Below are 17968 nucleotides of genomic sequence, written 5' to 3'. Positions count from 1 at the left end.
TTGATCATCCTGGCAGTGTAACCATTAATCTCAACTAAGAGGACTTGAAATAAAGATAACCATGAAAAAGAGTCTGATTAAAGCCATGTAAATACAACTGTCAGTCCTAAAAAAAAAGACAAAGCTCTTGATGCTATACAGAGGCATTCATTTACATGGAAAAAATATCAGCTGCTCTTGAAAGTAAAAAGAAGTCACTGAGTACACAATGCTATTTAAACTACAAAACCTTCCACTCTATTTTTATATTGACTATGCCTGCGTGGATATAAAGTGCCTATGTTAAATATCAGGGTTTCTATTCACTTCATGTATATCTGGTCTCAGCTTCATTCCTCCTGACCTCAGTTTTGCATATTCTCCCAGAGGGTCTCTCGTCCCATCACACTCCTCTCCTTGAAATTCGGGAGCGCATGGGGACCCTACACATCACATATGAGTCATATTCAGCCACATTATATAGGGTAGTATAGGGTATTCCTCCATTAAAGGCGGGATACTTAAAATATGAGGGTGTGACATGGTCACAATGCAGATGCAACGGTTGCCCTGCTTTCCTGACTCCAGTTACTCTTAATTAATTTTGGATGACAACCAATCCGTCTTCCCGGAATTACAAACTCACAATGGAAAAGACAGGAAAGCACAGGTAATTCACTAAATCAGTTCGGAACTTCCAAAGTCTCCAGATAATTTCATACATTTGCACTCATAAAAAAGTGGGAGAAACAATCTGTGCAACAGATTTGGCTTGTCCCCATTACTAAATGGAGAATTTAACCAGAGTTTAAGGTACTCTTGTTCTGCGACTAGACCCCTCTAGCTCGCCTGCGATCCATCGAGGTTGGCCTGAACAAGTGACTTTGTCCCAGTCCTGTATGACAAGATAACCGCAATTGGCACTTTGTGTTTTTTAGTACAAAATTCATTGAAATCTTTTTTTTTTTCATTTTATTACCGTTTAAAGTGCTGCATAAATACTTTACTCATTGGAATCAAATTAAGCCTGACTGCTTTGCGCCAAGCTACCAGAGGGTTAAGCGCAGGTTGATTTGGAGTTTGCTTGTAGCATGCACTCACCAGGTCCTAACCGCAGAGACTAAATCATAGCCGATGCTGGACCTCCTATACCTCCTGAGGACTATTCAAGAGAAGGAACCAAAACCTTAGATCTCAAGTTATCCCCCTGGGGGAAGAGGGTCTGGGATAAAATAAGAAAAGAGAGGTTTTCAAAATGGATCTGCTCAGCAGCTGTGCAATGCTACATAACAACATTTGTCACTTCTGAGACCTTCTATGTTTGTGAGGTAGCTCTGCACTGGGCCAGAACCTCTGCCTTTGTGATGATGCAATGCACTAGAATTAACAAGATGAGTCAGTTATCATCAGTGCACCAACATATCTCTACATACATTACATTCAGTGACATGAACTTAAAGGTTTCATCAGCAGTTTGACATGAGAGTAGAATAACCACAATCACCGATTGGGGTGTGGTACTGCTAGAAATGGGGTTCTCTAGGGGGCAGAGGTAGGTACCTTTATCCAAATAGGGACCCTTGCTTCTAGTCAGTGTAAGGGTATACACTTCTAACATAACCTCTGCTCACCGCCTTAGTTGCTTGGCATGAGCAGACAGGCTTATCTCAGAGGCAGTGTGTATAGTGTTTGTGAACACATTCAGTAATACAGTGAAAACACTACAAATGGACACCACACCAGTTTAGAAAAATAGGAAATCTTTATCTAAACCCACAAGACCAAATATGAAAAAAATCTAACATACAATAATAGTACTTGTGCAAAATAACCTTTACAATTCTGGAACATCAGTAAAACTCAGTTGCTCCAAATCTGTAGCTCCTTCTGGGGCTATCGTCATACTGAATACAACAGAGTCTAACAATCCCAGCCGACCGGGTCAATACGGGCCAACTAAAGCATCAACAGACTCAGACACAGTACCTTTCTTGTTGTGACCAACACGTTGGTGCGAGTCGGTCAGGGCAAACGTTGTGGTCACGTTGTGCAGTGGAGGGTTGCGGCGAACAATGTCCTCGCGATTTGATGCTGGCAGCGGCTGTTTGACTTATTCGGTGAGACCAGGGCTTGCGTTAAAGGGTGAGACGATGCTTGCTGCAGTGCTGGCAGGTTACGGTGTGGTGATGGAGCCGGTCGATGTTCGGGTCGGGCAGCGACGAAGTCAGTGATATCTTTGCAGCATGTAGCGAAGCATTGCAGAGTGCTGTGCCCACAGGACACGGTGCAACCAGCAGCTCGTTGACATAGTCGGTGAGACCAGGGTTGCATTGCAAAGCGAAGTGTTACTCTCGGCGGTGCTTTCAGGACACGGAATCCTGCGACTGAATTGTTGACAGAGTCGGTTTCCCCTTTTCTTCAGCTGAGACGATCAGAGATGGTGCCCACAGACACGGTGAGGTCTTTGCTGTTCCTGAGACCTCTAGAGCAGGGGGCAAGCTCAGTTCAAGCCCTTGGAGAGCTTTTCTTCAAGTAGGGGGGACAAAACAAGCAGCAAAGTCCTTTTGTCTCTCCTTTCCCTGGCAGCAAGTAGCCACTGCAGACCCACCCCAGGCAGCAAACAGCACAGGGGCAGTATTCCTCCTCAGCTTCCCCAGCTCTTCTCCTTGGCAAAGGTTAATTTTTGATTTCCCAGAAGTGTTTTAATGTTCTGGGGTCTGGGCCCCAATATTTATACCACGAAAGTATTTGTTCTATAAAGGCAGAGAGTGTCTGTATCCAGTCAAAACCAGCCATGTCCTCACTGGAGCAGCTTCCTGGCAGGAGGTGGAGACAGCATTGTTGAAAGCAGACCAGGCCCATTCAGATGAAAAGGAAATCTCCCCTACTCTAAATGCAGCCCAGCTCTCTTCAGCCCAGCCCTGACTCATCAGACTTCTGGAGCCACTGCCCCTCTCCAGCCCCTGTCATCCAAAAGCCAGACATGCTATACACAAACCTAGCAGAGGCACACTGGATGGTTAGGCAAAAAAATACCTACTTTCTAAAAAGTGGTATTTTCAGACACAGATTGTAAAAATCACCCTCACTAACAGATGCATTAAAACATTCTAAGTTCAGGCGTACTAAACTTTGTTTTTCTACCCCGTTTCCAGGGACAGTCATGTTTATAAGATGTTATAAACCACCTCCCCATTTTGTCCTATTGGAACAGGTTGCCTTACAATAGTGAAAAACATAATTGGCAGTATTTTACTATCAGGACATGCCAAGCACATCAGGGCACGTCCTACCTTTCAAATACAATGCACCCTGCCCACAGGTTTACCTTGGACCTAGCTTAGGGGTGGCTAATATATAGAAAAGGGAATGTTTAGGGGCTAGCAAGTGTGTGCACTCGCCAAGTCGACATGTCAGTCCCAGACTGCACACAGGCACTGAAATGGCAGGCCAGAGTTATATTTTACAGGCTGCTTCTGTGGGTGGCACAATCATTGCTGCAGCCCACTAGCAGCATTTGATTTAAAGGCCCTGGGCACACACAGTGCTTGGTAATAGGGTCTGATAAGTAAATCAAATATGCCAATCAGGGAATCACTAATCCATAACAACATTTTACAAAGGGAGCACTTAAACTTTGGCACTGAACAGCAGTGGCAAAGTGCCCAAAGCATCTTGGCCAGCAAAACAATGTCCAACACATAGCAGAAACACAGGAGGCAAAGGCAAAAAAATGCAAGGGAGACCGACGCTAATGGTGCCAGGTCTAACAGGTAGTCCTAGGAATAAAAATGAAATACAGATTGGATCTTTTGGCACTCCTAGGAATAAACTTGAAGTACAGATTAGAGCTACCACTCCCAGGTGTAAACTCGGAACATAAGTTGGAGTTACTTGTACATCCAGGGATAACCTCATGTTAGAGTGGAATCATTTAGATTAGTATAACCACACATTAAAGCTTACAGCTACCTGGACTTTGAGGTGGAAAATGCATGCTGAACAGAACTTAAAGAAAATGTGCCTTTCTTTAAGGTGTAAAGTGCTAACATGCATCTTAATTTTTGTTGCAGAAAATTCTCATTCCCACTGTACTTTCACTGGTAGGTCTAATTAGGCCTTGTTTAAGCTTTCTTACCTCTTTAGTTTTAATACAATTAATGTATTGTTAGGAAATATTGTACTATGCTCATTTAGTTGTTAAAACTCATTTTTGGTGTGAAATGTTCTGTTTGAAATGTATTCCTTGCCTTCCTCACACCGCATGATTTCAACATAATTTAGAATAATTCCTCTATGCTTTGCTAAAAATGTTAGAGTAAGAAGACAGCATATTAGAATCAAAAATGTTTGGTTGAAGCCTGATACTCACGATCTACCCAGAACATTTCGTAAAAGAAAATGTTTTATTTTATTGAACAGTCCACTGCTACCTAATGGAACATTGAACAGCTAACAGAGCAGGTCTTCAGAGGTTCTTATGAGAACCTTACTGGGAGGTAGCAATTGCATGAATGCTTGGTAATATTTAGACAGCACCATGTCATCTCCTGATTTACAGTGGGAATCGAAAGAAGAATCGGAAGACCATCAGAGGATGCTTTCTATTGGCCGGAGATGGCTTACCTTGTTATATGTTTTATATATGTGTTCCTAGCTAGAAAGGGCAATGCTAGACAGACGATGCTATGTGATGCAATCTTTTGCACTTCACTGTGCTTTCATTCCCTTTGACTGATTGCTGTGAGCTATTGCTGATGGCGATTGCTGTTGCCTGACACTTTGATAGATGATTAATTTACTTAATCTGAGGGTCATGAGTTACTGCTGCGACTTGTTTTCCTTTAACTTGATTAGATAATTGATACTGCAACTGTTTGAGAGACTTAGCTGAGTTTCAAGAACTGACTCTTAATGGGGGGAGTTTCAATTTCTTATACATACTGAACTCAAACTCCAAAACTTTCACTCTTTTCCAAGGAACTCCTTTTGTCTACGAATAGACTTAGGATCCGTTTGGTTTAGTTTAGGGACTATTTCCTTTATGTTATTTTATCTGCTGTTTTTAACCATTATTTTGTTGGTATTTCAGTAAAGGGATTTATTTGTACTAATTGAACGAAAAGATCAAAATCCATTTCTAAACTTTAAGTGAATATTAAAGATTTGACATTTTTACCAACCCTCTCATCATTGATTAAAATATTAAGGCTAATAGCTGCTGTTATTTGAGATGTTTTAATTTGATGCCCCATTCTAAAATGGTAATAAGGCAACAGTGGTCCCTTACAAGCATTAATATTTAATCAATAAATATAGACGAAGTTGTTACTATATTGCAAATGACATAGCCAGCCGTTCAGAGGTCTTGGTATTTACTTTTCAGTCAATGTAAAACATAATTCACACACAATATACAAGACAGGGCACATGCCTGCACCCAGTTTATCACACAGACAAAAGGGAAACAATTAAAAGAAAACAAACAAAAGGGTTGATAGGCAAAAGCTTCATTCTACGTGTGTAAAGAATTCTTACTCTCAACAGACTTGTTTTACTCCGTATTTGCTGATTGCTTCTATGTTTTCCGATAACTATGCCGTCCAGTTAGTAATGTGTGACTATCAGAAATGAATATTTCCATCTGAGGTTGAAGCGGTGTTGTTTTTTCAGTGTCCTGGTAGCATTCATCGGAGCTTAATGGAGACCCCTCTAGTAGACTGGCTTTGTTAAAGGAATCCTAGGTATCACAAACAGAGCTTGCTTAGACAAGGATTTGATGGGACAAGGTTTAGTGTCTACTAAATTGTTCAAATTCTTAAGGAGAATGATGTGCTTTAGAGACAGCTAGAGTCGATTCTAAAAATGCAGACTTCTCTACATGGAAATACCTTCTGATTTCCTTTTTAGGCGTCTTTGGCGTCATTTTCTGAACCGTTTCAAGACTTTGTAGTCCTTGTTTTTGACAGCAATTTTTATTGTATAGTGTATTTTGAAAAGACCGTCAAAAGTGCCAGTCGGACAATTATATCTTCCTGCAAGATAATTGCAGGTCAAAAATCAAGAGTCACATATATAACGTGAAATAATACTGTACCTAATTCGAAAATGGAACTCTATCCGTGACTGACTCTGAGATATTGGAGCGAAAAATACTGAGATCTAATAACAACTAATTCTGCCAAATTTAATTTACCAAAGCAATTAAATACCTCATTAAGGGTAGTATGCTCTATTTAAATGTAATTTCAATTTCAAGACAACATGGAACAGAAGAAGCCAGAGTCGCACACTACTTGCTCAGAAGCCATACTTAGCATCTGGCCCCTAATTCCCTCCAACAGTATTATACCAGCATATCCTTTATTCTTGTCTGCTTATGTTAGTACTTTATTCTTTCACATTATAATGTAGAAGAAGGTCAACAAAAATAGCTAATGTGAGTAACACAAGCGTTCTGTTTGCATGAGCCAATCTCAACTTTCTACTAGGGGTGCTATGAATTGTCAGAAACCAAAAATTCACATCATTGCAATAACAATATGATTCCTCGGTGGTATGAAGTATAAATCAAAAGTCCTTATGTTAACAAAGTACAAAGCTCTAATCACAGCATAAATTATATCCCTTATGACATCACGAGGCTCCACAACTGTACGGAGCAAAGGAGAAAAGTAATATCAGCCCTGTCTCTAACTAAACATTCTACAACACAGACACCAGAGCAATAGCATAATGAACACATCAGATATCAGTAGGAATGTGTTGCTTCTTTGACATTCTGTGAATTTAGAGGTGACATTTGCAAGTATGCTCAGGTGTCAACTGACTCTTAAAAAGGCATCTGGGAATCTCATAAATAATGAGTTAAATGGGACATATGTGAAATGGTTTGGCTGGTGCAGGAATCATCCACCAGCAAAGAAGGTGTGGGGCCATATCACCTCAGAAATTGGAGCAGTGGTATACTTACCCACATTTAGAGACTCCTGCCTTGGCAGCAGCGGTTTCACCATCAAATTGATGGTGTCTGTATGGGAGGACACACTTGGGGAACAGGGGCTCTGTTGAAAATTCAGCCAGCGATGTCTTCTATGGTGGCAATCCCACTTCAAACAGTGGGAATTTGAATACACTTCTATAGTGCGATATATTATCAGTGTAACTCCATTACCATTATCGCCTCCATGCTAGGGAGGGTGTGTTTCTCAGAATACCGGGGACACTATACTAACCTTTTTTACTGAACTTCCAACACCATTTGTGTACTCGACCTTATAGAGGTATTTCCACCTAATATGAGCCCAACCCAGAAGCAGTGTTCAAAACCCACTGCTCACCAAGTGGGCCTCATGATTAGGACCAGCTTGAATTACAGTTTAAAATGCTTCTACGACAGAAAGGTAAATATTGGCACCCTAGAACTTCCAAAACGGTGTCATTTTACAGAGCATTTTTTGACTATGCATCGGGGGTTATTATAGGTTTCAGAATCATCCAAACAGAAACACTGATGAATGAGGAAAGTCATATAAAAACAGAAATGTATTTTGGAGAGTTATGGCTAATGTCATGCTAAGGGAAAGAAGCGAGCATGGATGTGAAAATTCAAGAGCCAATGTTCATTTTTTTGTTATTTCCGAGTATTGTAATTTGAAACAGGAAAATGCATTTGTGTCTGCGATGCTACACTAACTGTTCTGGTTAAAGAGCCATATTTGCAACCCTAAGCTGGAAATAAGCATTCTTCGCTGCCCTCTGCTGGTGAATCCATAAGGCTCCAATTCCTCACCTTATAGATGCATCAGTTTGATTAGAATAGAGGTGTCAAATTACTCAGTGTGACAAAGACACTGCGGGCCCTATTCACATAGTCAGCACTGGTGGCGGAGGTTCCCTAGTCGTGGCAGGGGCCATCACTGCTGGCAGGACTTCCGCAATGAGAAACTGCAGCTCGGAGGTCCCGCAACAAGTGTGGACCCCTGCCACAAGTGTGTGGCCTCCACCACGAGTGCGGGGGCTTTCTGTGAATCGAGCCCAGCCCTATGTTTCTACTCATAGGATTTCCATTGACAATCTGTAATGATTTAATTTTACTTGAAATAAATTACAAGTACACACCTGGAAAAAATGTATTGTAAAAAAACGCTTAGGACCGTAAACATGTATCATGCATTCTCAGGCCCGGACTTGCCGTTGCGGGCACCGGGCAATACTCCGGTGTGCCGCAAGGGTGGGGACCGGTTTTGGGCCCCTGGGGGCCGTTTTTGTTACAGGGCCGTTTATGCAGTATAGCTGCAAACTCGGCCCTGCAACAAAATCAGCCGAAAACCGACCCTGGAAAAGAGTTCAGACCTCCCTGTGCCCCCCTTACCCCTCCCCCCCCCCCCCCCCCCCCCCCCCAAGTGGCCGGCGAGCACTTTGCCGGGGCCATTTTTTGTTCCCAGTCTGGCCCTGTGCATTCTGCTGGCATAGTGGAATCATGGTAATGTAGTTATAGCTCAATATGAATAATGTTTTTTTCAGCTAATTAGTTTTGTAGAAATGTGTAGTTTTAAGTCCTCATTTCAACCTGCAGATTAGACGGATAGTGCCAATTGCACGTGGTAAATGCCATTTTCCGAGGAAGTAATATTTGCCACTAACAGTAATTAGCACCTACTCTTGGGTTCCTCTCGTAGTGATAAGGCATAGCATCGAGTATCTCTGTTTTCTCCACTGATTACCATGATTGTTTGTTTTTTTTCTGGCCATTTTCATCAGACACATTTTATAAGGAGTTTCCTGGAGAAATGTGGCCGATAAATTACTGCTCAGCTCCAAATGCGGATTTGTGTACAACTCCCTGACTGTACACATATCAGAAGTTAACTCGATACAGGAGACGAGTCCCTTGATGTGTAGGAGATCATTGCAGATAGTATAACGTGGACTCCTTGCACTTTTTCTCTCCCTGTTTTTCTATACTCTTTCACAAAGCGTTCAATAGGTGAAGTTCCCTAGAAATAAAATGACTGCTGGGGCTTGGATGCGAAATCTGCGCAGTATTTATTATTTATTTATTTATTTGTTAAGCTTATAAGGTGTACAGCTACCCAAGAAGGGTTTCCCGGCACCGTGATGCAGTACAGTAGGTGGTATGGGATTCGCAGGAATTTTATCTTATTGGTTGAACAACCAGGTCTTGATGTTTTTTCTAAACCTGGTGTAGTTTTCCTCCTTGCGGATGTGGGGAGGGAGTGTGTTCCAGAGAGAAGGTCCTAGGTGTGAGAAAGATCTGCCTCCTATTCTTATAGTAGTTAGTGCCTCCTCTGATTATGCCAGTGACATTTAGAATAATGTTCCACTGTATTAAGGGCAAAGAAAACTAGCAGTAGGCCACCATTCATGAGAGTCACAGGATAGCTAGCACCCATATGTAAATGTGTTTTACAGGGGTGGCTTTATCCACTTCGCAGGTTGTTACCAATCTGCCACATTACCAGGAGCGGCTAGTACAGGTAAGAACGGTGGGAGGGGCGGTGGGGTTGTCGACATATGATGGGATAGGGAAAATTAGTGCTATATCTTCTATTATTCTTAGATCTCCCGGATGAATGGCTGAAACGCCCGAAATGCATTGGAGTAGTTTGAAATGATGAAATGATGACTTATACAAAAATACGAACATTAAAGAAATGAAAACATATGATATTATCATGAAAACCAATGATGATACTGAATTAAAATTCAGAATCAACTTTTTGTGGAATCTTGCTTGCTCAAGAACCTAAGGAGTGCCCACACCCACAGGGATGTCACCAAGGCTTCATGGTGACACTTAACTGAAGTGATTCACAGACGTGTTTAGGACGGACACGCCACCTGGTGGAGCACCCAACCTTCTATTTACCTTTTCTAATCTAAAAGAATATACAAACATTAATAACTGTGTTGTGCATTCCCCGCCAGTTTCCTTATAGGGAAAATGAAAAAATAATAATAAATAAACTTACCTTGCGCTCGAGCGTTTTATATGTTCATTTTATTTTCCCTATCCTGTCGTATGTCGAGTACCCTCCCCACCACCCCACCCCCTCGGGTCACCGCTCTGCGGCCACATCTTCATGTTACTTGTTTTAATAAAGATCAGAAATTCTAGTACAGTTGTAATAGTATGTGTCATCCTATACCATGTGAGGAGTTATTTATCGATCATTTCCTTTTGTGCTACAAAATTACGAGATATAAAGTAAGTTCACAGAACTTACACAGACTTTAGTAATTTAAATATCTTTTAATGAAATCTGCTGTACAGATTGACCTTGACAGATGTGGTCTCCTCATTTACATAATGGTAAAGAGCCCTTGTAAGCGAGGGTGAGCATTAGCTTTAAAATCTTGACAGAAAAGTAGCCAAAAGTAGGCAAGCCACACTGTACTTTCATTTGCCGTCCTCTCTTCTACCCTTACAAGACATTTCAGACGAAATATTCTCTGCACCTATAGTTTTAAGAGGCTGGCTTCATGAAGTGCATTTATGCTTTTCAGAGAGTTGATTTTTGCATAGAGGCACTGAACCTGCGGGAGGGAGGTACTAAGTTTTAACAGATCCTGTACTCCCTGACAAAACTTACTGCATAGGGTTTTTACACTATTTTGAGGTCAAACTGGTCAGCGCCGCATCCCCTGTATATAGCATGTTTCCTAGTTAGCCTACTCAGGCAAGGTGGGTCTTTTTCCAGTCAATAAATTACTATACCCAAGGGAAGGCTGTCAGTCACAGAGAAAAAGGCCTGAAATGGCCTGCTCAGTACTCCTCAGTTTCAGAACACAACCATGGGGAGAGGAGTTGGCCTAACTGCTGGTGCTGTCGACCTCGAATCTGACTCTGGGGAACGGGGTTCGAGTCTCGGCAATAACACTGAACATCCTGTGATTCTGAGCAAATACCTTAATCTCCCAGGGCCTAACACAAATAAATGTGTCCTCATTTAACGAAACTGGTGCTGTGTAAAGCGCTCTGATACTCGATTCGTGTAAAGTTCGTGCTATATAAAACTCTGTTAAACAAAAAAAAACGTAGGTACTGTCCAGTATCTAGAAATAGTTATCACCATAATATCTGAAGAGCGTAGTTTTCCAAACCCCACACTTTGATTCACTCTTTGTAGGATCTTGGCAACCATATCCATTATCACAATTTCCTGTACTGCTATAATTTTCAGGAACATCTGAAAAGGTGGGCCCTAGAATAGCTCTCACATCTAGCAGTAACAGCAACCAAAATCACTTTCTGATAGGGAACAGGTGCCCCAAGCTGTTCACCTAACTGCTTATAATGCTACTTCTATCAAATTAAAGCTATCACGCACCCACACCGCCCCCAAAGAACTGTGGGGCATATTATCAAGGGGGTTTATCTCTGCTTTTTTGGCTTTAAAAGCCAAGAAAGCGGAGATAAAATTATCTCCCTATTACCTAGCTGTCGCTAACACCAGTTAGCGACAGCTAGTAGGAGATAGCGACCATCTTGGGCCCCACTTTGCATGTCAGTGATATTTATCACTAATGACATGCAAAGTGGGCGTGCCAAGATGTTAGCGACTGAAAACAGTCGCTAACCTCGCTATCTCCTATTACCAACTTTTGGAGATATTCGTGCTAAGCGCGAATATCTCCAAAAGCTAACACCTGCTCTGAGCAGTTCTTAGCCATGTTATCCAATGGGAGGTGGATAGCATGGCTAAGAGCATTAGCTCGGTAATGCATGAATATCGCTGACTTTTCAGCGATATTCATGCTTTGCGGCGATTTTTATCGCATTTGCGATAAACTGTGGTAATACCAAGGTTTATTTGCGGTAAAAATCGCCGCAGCTCAGCGGTAAATTTTTGTCTCTAACCAAGCAATAGCGATAATTATCGCTATTGCTTGGTAATTTGCCCCTGTGTCTTTCTCTTTCTGAAGCTGATTATAACACTCTCAGTTAAGAGTTTCTATAAAGCAAATTTGTTTAAGGTGCAACACACCTTATGGAAATGTGCTCGTGTTGCCTTGTGTTGACAACAAATACCTCACACACGTTGCTCTTGCTACCCATCTGTGTGTAGCGAAATATTTTTCGAAATTAAATAAGGGTGGAATTCCAGTGATGTGTTTAGCGGTGGTAAATGAAGCCCATGTAAATATCACCTTAAAAGGGAGTGCTTGGTATGAAATTCTGTGTAGTACTAGAAATATTTGGGCGACCTTCATGATGCCCTGCTTGGATATTCCTGCTGCTGCGCACTCTGATATTGCTGCTGCTATTTGAAAGGAACGTTTTCTTTTTGCCTTTCAGCCAAATAAAAATCCTTGGCTGTTGTTGTGAGAAATGTCACCCTTGTGACATGTTCCCTCATTGCATTTTGTTTTTTTTAATCTGGACATCTGGTATTTGGCATCTGGAGTAGCTTGGGCCTGCCAGTAATACCTCTGACACATCTGCTTTGCCCTAGAAATTAAAGCTGTTTTTGATTTTGAAAATGCCCTAACTGACACTAAAGTAACTCAGATGTTATTTTGGGCAAACATTGTATACAGTTTCAGAAAAATCGGGTACTAAATACAAGAGTTAAGGAAATATTTGCCCCACTTGTGTTTAAAATGTAATACATGCTTAAAAGCACTTGTTTTTGTGGCAAGTTGTTGAGGTATATTATGTTTAAAAGCCTGACATGGCAGGCAGTCTGACTTTTCTTCATCATTCAGGGCTAGATGAATTGTCCTCAACGTGGGAGTCCGATCCAACCAAAGACGATGTTTAAACCAAGTCCCAACATCACTCTTGTGTGGCCATGAGTCACACTCAATTCACTCCCTCACATCCGACTAACCTAGTTCATTGCAGGTCTCATCGAAGCTCAGCCATTATACAATACTGCCTAATCCTCACCTTTTATACAAATAAGTCACCCATAAGGTGGGAACCTAACAGCGCACATGGCAGAGTGCATCGAATTTAAAAGATAGGACATGTGGTTAAAATTTTTATATGCCCTGGTAGTGAAACACTCCTAAATTAATTTTTCACTACTGTGTTATTACAAGTGTTATTATTACAAGTGCTACCTTCAAATTGGGAAGAGGTAGAAAAGTCATGTTTCATCTCAAAAGAATTGTAATTTAAAATCCTCTTTAATTGTGATGTCAAATTTTAAGTCGCAATTTTGACAATGCCCCTTTTAGAAAGTTGGCCTTTTCCTGTCCTACATATTTGGGACCTCATTTATGAGTTTTTGCCATAGAGCAGCACCACTGGCATTTCTGCTGTGCTGCCGAATGACAAAAGAAAAGGACAGGAATGCACTGTATCTATCAGACACTGCACAGTCCTGTCCTTTCCCCTGTGCTGGTGCACAATAGGCGGCTGTGCACCACACACGCAGCTTTGCACCTTGGTGCAAGGGTGCCTGAATTGCGGGGATGATTGTTTTTGTGCAGGAAATTTCAGAACTAGATATGGGGGAAGACTAGCAGTTTCTCCTACCTCAAAGATGGCATTAGGTATATATATTGTACCCCCCAGACCAGCTATTCAGTGCTCTCCTGGACTTGTGGATACTAAAGAAGAAGGACTTCCCTGTTGCTTGAGACCTGCCCTGCTCGCTGAGAAGGAAGACTGGACCTGCTCCCTTTATCCCAGGAAAAGTAACTCCAGGGGTCACATGGCCGATCTCCTGTTCTGAGCTTCAGGGACAGATCAAGCTCCAGAGATGTCCCTGCAATGGCCAAGCCGACCTACCTGGAATTGCAACGGGACCTGCCTGTGCTCTGCTTGTCTCCGCTGGAGTGAGTTACTGATCTCCAATACATGCCTCCTCAGGAACTGGGCCCTTGACTGGCACCAGGTGTACTCCTCCTGTGAAGAAAGGGAGAAAGCCTGAATTTTTTCCACTCTTTTCGAATTCAAACGTGTCTGTTCTCACCAAGATCTTGCCTTCCATGAAGACTGTAAAGGCAAAGTTCTGGTGGACCTGACTCTTCATCCTACAGCAATCACCATCAACAACTGGCAACATGAGATCTGCACAATGAGTGTCCTTGTCACCCGGCAGCATCTTTGTGCTACATCAATGACCGTCAATGATGCCCTGCCTGCATTTCATATTAAAGTAATGACCATCCACAATGCTCTCCCTGCAGTCTCCACTGCGAACTAGACACTGTGATACAGTTTCCTATCACATGGTCTAGTGATTTGGCGGATTTGTGCATCAGAAAGCTGAGCGGCAAACGGCGAGCAAGCTTAGCTGAGCAGGAGCGCTGCAGAGGGTGAAAGGAGCCGGGATAAGGCAAGGGAGTAAGGAGGAAGCCCTCATCCCCCCCCGCAAGATAGTCTCGCCCCTGTACGGACCACAGTACCTGGCGCCGTACCTGGCTCTGGTTTTCGGCGTCAGGGGAGCAAGTATGACGGGATCGGTGGGAGCCGCAGCGGCAAGCAGTCAACACGATCAGCGCGGGCAGGTGAGTCTGTTCGTGGTCCCTGCCCGCGGCCGTGGTTCCGCACTGCTTTTTTGCTGAATTTTCACAGCGTTTGACACTCGGCGCCCGACTCCCGCAGCACCTCCTGCTGTGCCTCAGGAGCGGCGTGAGGAGAGGCGGCACAGAGGAGAGCAGAGAGCGTAGAGGGGAGGGCGGCGAATGGTTCATTGCTCCCGCCCTGCCCGCGCTCGCCCCCCCATCCATCCACTTGCACCCTTGCCCCCACAAAGTCCTTTACCTATTGTTGCTCGCTTCCTCAGCTCCCACCGGGCCGGTGAGCTGAGGGGGCTGGGCAGAGTACCCGAGAGAGAGAGGGTTGGAGAGCTGGGCAGGAGTGAGCGGCTCAGTCTGCAGGAGGAAAAGGGGAAGGGTGGTTAAGCAGTGGATGAACAGCGGGAGAGCTGTAGCTAACAGCAACTAACAGTCAACAGCAGCAATCAGCAGCTAAACGAGATAAACGAACAAACCACCTAACACTTCGGCAACCAAAACAGGAATAAAGAGCATAAAGCAAACGCCAGCGGCCACTAATAAAAAAAAAACACTTTATTTATGTATTTATTTATTTATTTATTTATTTCAAAGGTTTTATATAGCACTGCGGACCCAAGAGTGTCAGAGCGCTTTACAAGGGAGGTAAACATGTTAAAATGGAGTGACAAAAAGCAGAAATTTCACAAGGGAATAGAATATTGCATTCAGAGTAATTTACAAGTTGAGAAGACAAAATAGAATAAAATTAACAGTATGCGAACATTTCTACAAGGGATATAGTATTGCATTCAAATGAGCTAGGAACAGAGAAAAGAGTGGACATGGTCAGAGTTGATAGTATTAGATACCCCAATATTTGCTCAGAAGAAGTATTTTGAGTTCTATTTTGAAAAGAGAGTAGGAGGGGTTGCAGCGAAGGTCCTTGGGAAGAGTGTTCCAGATGGTAGGAGCATTACCAGAGAATGCACAGGATTGAGTCTTTTGACATTTTAGTCTGAGTGGAATTAAAAGAAAGGAGTTACTGCTCCTCAGGGACCTGGAGCAACCTGCTTTTTTTAGTTTTGTTACAAGGTAGGAGGGTGTGTTTTGGTGAAGAGCTTTGTGAGTGATGCAAGCAATCTTGTAAGTGGATCTTCCTTCAACTGGGAGCCAATTGAGATTTTTAAGGACGGGGGATATGTGATCAAATCTTTTACAGTCAGAGATAAGTCGAGCCGCTAGATTGAGAACAGATTTAATCGGTGCAAGGTGGGTTTTAGGGGTGCCAGAAAGTGTGGTGTTACCTTAGTCAATCCTGGAAAGGACAAGTGATTGGACAACGATTTTGAAATCATCAGCTGGAATGAAAGGTTTAATTTTCTTGAGGTGTTGAAGGGTGAAAAGAGCACCTTTGGCTGCATTTTTAATGTGGGGATGAGATTGAGATTCTGGTCGATGCTGATGCCTAGGGAAATAACAGAATTGGAAATGGAGAGGGAGTAATTAAGAGCTTTAATATCCTCGACCCAGAGTTGGATGGGAAGGGTATTGTTTTTGGGAGTGAAAAGGATGATTTCGTTTTGTTTTGGGTTCAGTTTGAGATGGTTGAGATGGAACCAGGCTTGAATTCTAAACAAGGTGTCGTTGAGGTGAAGAATGTCTTTGTGGGATTTGATCTTGTAGTATAATTGGGTGTCGTCAGCATAGAGGTGGTAACCTATTTTAGCTTGTTTAAGAATGAGGGTGAGTGGTTCCATGAAAAGATTGAAAAGGGTTGGGGATAGGATGGATCCTTGAGGGACACCGAGAGAGACAGGATGGGGTTTAGAGAGGAAGCGGCTAAGCTTGATTTGCTGAGATCTGTTAAGAAGGAACGAGGAGAACCATTTGTATACAGTGCCTTCCAAGCCAAATCGATCTTTGAGCGTGTTGAGAAGGGTGGGATGGTGGACAGTATCAAATGCCGATGAGAGGTCAAGGAGGATTAGTAGTGAGTATTCACATTTGTCAAGGGAGCAATGAATATCATCTGTAATATTTACCATAGCAGTTTCAGTACTACATCCTTTTCTAAATCCTGATTGGAAAACATAAAGGAGGTTAAAGGCGAGGATGTGGTTCTCTAATTGTGATAGGACACATTTTTCCAGGACTTTAGAGAGGAAGGGAAGGTTAGAGATAGGGCGTAGGTTGTTAAGGTCATTAGGGTCCGCAGAGGTGTTTTTTAAGATGGGAGAGACTTGACCAAGCTGGAGGGAGGCCGGGACACAACCAGTGGACAGGGAGGAGTTGATGATATTAGTCCATAAGGGGCGATGGTAAATTTGAGATCTTGGACCAAGTGGGCGGGAAGAGGATCTTTGGAATGGGAGGAAGGTTTGAGTTTGGTAAGGATCTTGATGATTGAGGACTCTGAGACTGGACAAAATTCGCTCCATGAAGCATTATTTTTAGTTATGAAGCTATTAGGGATGGGGTCTGATTGAGCGAGAGCGGGGAGGGTTAGAGATGGATCGGGAAGTGAGGGAAGAGTGGACAAGAGTGAATCAGGAGTGTTAGGGAGGATGAGTTGGGTGAAGAGAGGTTGTGATGAGAGGGGGAGGGAAGAGAAAGACTGTTCGATCTTGTTGAGTTTATTCGTAAAGAAGCTGGCAATTTCTTCGCATTTGTCAAAAGAGGTTAGTATTTTAGGAGGGTCAGAGAAGTTTGTTTTTTAACAATGTTAAAGAGTTCTCTAGGTCGGTTTCTAGCTTGGTCGAGTTGTGACCGGAGAAAGGAGGCTTTTTCGTTGAAGATATGTTTTTTGTATTGGGCTCTAGCAGTTCTTAGGATAACCAGATTATCTGCAGAGGGATGATTTCTCCAAACACGTTCAGATTTTCTGAGGGACCGTCTTTCAATATTGAGTTCAGAATTGAACCAAGACTTGGGAGGGTTGTTTTTTTGTTGTTTTAATTTAATTGGAGCAATTAGATCAAGGGCTTCAAGAATAGAGTTATTATCAGCTGATGATTCCCCGTGTAAAAAGAGTTAAAATGGGAGGTCGCTCTTTTGGAGTCTCAGCGGCGACAAGCTGGAACAAACTCCCGATGTGCCTCAGATTAGAAAGATCGGAGGTCATGTTCAGAAGGCGTCTTAAAACCCATCTGTATAACCTATGAGCTAAAGCATGGGCGGTTTCTGTGAGGTGCTTAATTCCTTTCTGCTTTCTTTCTCTCCATAGTGTGGGGACACGCCAAGATGGCGTCACCAGGCGCTTTATAAACTACTTTATTATTATTAATATTATCATAATAATGGTTGGTTAAGTCATTGGTGCTGTCAGAGAGAGGGGGGAGAAGTAAGCGGGTTTTAATTGTGGATTCCAGTTCGCCAGGAGGAATAAGGTGAAGGTTTTGTGTAGCTTTCTTAGGTAGGGTGTTAATGGTTGCTGGGCGGTTGATGGATCTGTTCATGGTGAAGAGGATAAGGTAGTGATCAGACCAGTCTACAGGAAGTATGTTAGAGAGGG

The 17968-nt window shown here is 42.7% G+C and overlaps 1 protein-coding gene and 1 long non-coding RNA gene across 2 annotated transcripts in view; one reads left to right on the top strand and one right to left on the bottom strand.

Moving 5' to 3' along the window:
• KHDRBS2 (KH RNA binding domain containing, signal transduction associated 2) overlaps positions 1-17968 on the top strand; it is a 1060381-nt gene that overhangs the window by 379706 nt on the left and 662707 nt on the right. The window lies entirely within an intron of this gene.
• LOC147707444 (uncharacterized) overlaps positions 1-17968 on the bottom strand; it is a 269810-nt gene that overhangs the window by 143737 nt on the left and 108105 nt on the right. The window contains exon 2 of the long non-coding RNA XR_015296452.1: positions 13745-13861. This is a non-coding gene — a long non-coding RNA (uncharacterized LOC147707444). The remainder of the gene's footprint in view (positions 1-13744; positions 13862-17968) is intronic.

This window comes from Lissotriton vulgaris, chromosome 6 (assembly GCF_964263255.1).
Source record: "Lissotriton vulgaris chromosome 6, aLisVul1.2, whole genome shotgun sequence".
In the NCBI taxonomy this organism is placed as follows: Eukaryota; Metazoa; Chordata; class Amphibia; order Caudata; family Salamandridae; genus Lissotriton; species Lissotriton vulgaris.
Note: the sequence above shows the minus strand (reverse complement) of the source record. Positions and strands in the feature narration are given on the sequence as shown.